Consider the following 3,447-nt stretch of genomic DNA (forward strand, 5'->3'; position numbering starts at 1 on the left):
TCCTTCCTTTTGGCCTCTCTCCTCTATTCCCGTATGGCCCAATAAGGCCCATATACTCCCCGGCGAATTCCCGTAACTCTCCGGTACTCCGAAAAATACCCGAATCACTCGGAACCTTTCCGAACTCCGAATATAGTCGTCCAATATATCGATCTTTACGTCTTGACCATTTCGAGGCTCCTCGTCATGTCTCCGATCTCATCCAGGACTCCGAACTCTTTCGGTACATCAAAACTCATAAACTCATAATATAATTGTCATCGAAACCTTAAGCGTGCGGACCCTACGGGTTCGAGAACTATGTAGACATGACCTAGAACTATTCTTGGTCAATAACCAATAGCGGAACCTGGATGCCCATATTGGCTCCTACATATTCTACGAAGATCTTTATCGGTCAAACCGCATAACAACATACTTTGTTCCCTTTGTCATCGGTATGTTACTTGCCCGAGATTCGATCGTCGGTATCTCAATACCTAGTACAATCTCGTTACTGGCAAGTCTCTTTACTCGTTACGTAATGCATCATTCCGTAACTAACTCATTAGCTACATTGCTTGCAAGGCTTATAGTGATGTGCATTACCGAGAGGGCCCAGAGATACCTCTCCGACAATCGGAGTGAAAAAACCTAATCTCGAAATACGCCAACCCAACATGTACCTTTGGAGACACCTGTAGTACTCCTTTATAATCACCCAGTTACGTTGTGACATTTGGTAGCACCCAAAGTGTTCCTCCGGTAAACGGGAGTTGCATAATCTCATAGTTACAGGAACATGTATAAGTCATGAAGAAAGCAACAACAACATACTAAATGATCAAGTGCTAAGCTAACGGAATGGGTCAAGTCAATCACATCATTCTCCTAATGATGTGATCCCGTTAATCAAATGACAACTCTTTTGTCCATGGTTAGGAAACATAACCATCTTTGATAAACGAGCTAGTCAAGTAGAGGCACACTAGTGACACTATGTTTGTCTATGTATTCACACATGTATTATGTTTCCGGTTAATACAATTCTAGCATGAATAATAAACATTTATCATGATATAAGGAAATAAATAATAACTTTATTATTGCCTCTAGGGCATATTTCCTTCAGTCTCCCACTTGCACTAGAGTCAATAATCTAGTTCACATCATCATGTGATTTAACACCAATATTCACATCTGTATGTGATTAATACCCATAGTTCACATTGTCATGTGATCAACACCCAAAGGGTTTACTAGAGTCAATAATCTAGTTCACATCGCTATGTGATTAACACCCAAAGAGTACTAAGGTATGATCATGTTTTGCTCGTGAGAGAAGTTTAGTCAACGGGTCTGTCATATTACAGAGTCGTATGTATTTTGCAAATATTCTATGTCTACAATGCTTTGCACGGAGCTACTCTAGCTAATTGCTCCCACTTTCAATATGTATCCAGATTGAGACTTAGAGTCATCTGGATCGGTGTAAAAGCTTGCATCGATGTAACTCTTTACGACGAACTCTTTTATCACCTCCATAATCGAGAAACATATCCTTATTCTACTAAGGATAATTTTGATCAATGTCCAGTGATCTACTCCTAGATCACTATTGTACTCCCTTGCCAAACCAGGGCAGAGTATACAATAGGTCTGGTCCATAGCATGGCATACTTTTATAGAACCTATGACTGATGCATAGGGAATGACTTTCATCCTCTTTCTATTTTCTGCCGTGGTCGGGTCTTGAGTCTTACTCAATTTCAACACCTTTGCAACACAGGCAAGAACTCTTTCTTTGACTGTTCCATTTTGAACTATTTCAAAATCTTGACAAGGTATGCACTTATTGAAAAACTTATCAAGCGTCTTGATCTATCTCAATAGATCTTGATGCTCAATATGTAAGCAGCTTCACCGAGGTCTTTCATTGAAAAACCTTTTATTCAAGTATCCTTTTATGCTATCCAGAAATTCTATATCATTTCCAATCAACAATATGTCTTGCACATATAATATCAGAAATGCTACAGAGCTCCCACTCACTTTCTTGTAAATACAGGCCTTTCCAAAAGTCTGTATAAAACCATATGCTTTGATCAACTCATCAAAGCGTATATTCCAACTCCGAGATGCTTGCACCAGTCCATTGATGGATCGTTGGAGCTTGCACATTTTGTTAGTACCTTTAGGATTAACAAAACCTTCTGGTTGCATCATATACAACTCTTCTTTAATAAATCCATTAAGGAATGCAGTTTTGACATTCATTTGCCAGATTTCATAAAATGTGGCAATTGCTAACATGATTCACACAGACTTAAGCTTCGATACGAGTGAGAAAATCTCATCATATTCAACACCTTGAACTTGTTGAAAACCTTTCGCAACAAGTCGAGCTTAGTAGATAGTAACACTACTATCAGTGTCCGTATTCCTCTTGATGATCCATTTATTTAACATGGCTTGCTGATCATCGAGCAAGTCAATCAAAGTCCATACTTTGTTCTCATACATGGATCATATCTCAGATTTTATGGCCTCAAGCCATTTCACGGAATCTGGGCTCATCATCGCTTCCTCATAGTTCGTAGGTTCATCATGGTCTAGTAACATGACTTCCAGAACATGATTACCGTACCACTCTGGTGCGGATCTTACTCTGGTAGACCTACGAGGTTCAGTAGAAACTTGATCTGAAGTTTCATGATCAATATCATTAACTTCCTCACTAACTGGTGTAGGAATCACTGGAACTGATTTCTGTGATGAACTACTTTCCAATAAGGGAGAAGGTACAATTACCTCATCAAGTTCTACTTTCCTCCCACTCACTTCTTTCGAGAGAAACTCCTTCTCTATAAAGGATCCATCTTAGCAACGAATCTTGCTTTCGGATCTGTGATAGAAGGTGTACCCAATAGTTACCTTTGGGTATTCTATGAAGACGCACTTCTCCGATTTGGGTTTGAGCTTATTAGGTGAAAACTTTTTCACATAAGCATCACAGCCCCAAACTTTAAGAAACGACAACTTTGGTTTCTCGCCAAACCACAGTTCATAAGGCGTCGTCTCAACGGATTTTGATGGTGCCCTTTTTAAAGTGAATGCAACTATCTCTAATGCATAACCCCAAAACGATAGTGGTAAATTGGTAAGATACATCATAGATTGCACTATATCCAATAAAGTACTGTTATGACGTTCGGACACACCATTAAGCTGTGGTGTTCCAGGTGGCATGAGTTTGTGAAATTATTCCACATTGTTTTAATTGAAGACCAAACTCGTAACTCAAATATTTGTCTCCGCGATCAAATTGCAGAAACTTTATTTTCTTGTTACGATGATTCTCCACTTCACTCTGAAATTCTTTGAACTTTTCAAATGTTTCAGACTTGCGCTTCATTAAGTAGATATACTCATATCTGCTCAATTCATCCTGTGAAGGTCAGAAAATAA

This window comes from Triticum dicoccoides, chromosome 2B, assembly GCF_002162155.2.
Source record: "Triticum dicoccoides isolate Atlit2015 ecotype Zavitan chromosome 2B, WEW_v2.0, whole genome shotgun sequence".
In the NCBI taxonomy this organism is placed as follows: Eukaryota; Viridiplantae; Streptophyta; class Magnoliopsida; order Poales; family Poaceae; genus Triticum; species Triticum dicoccoides.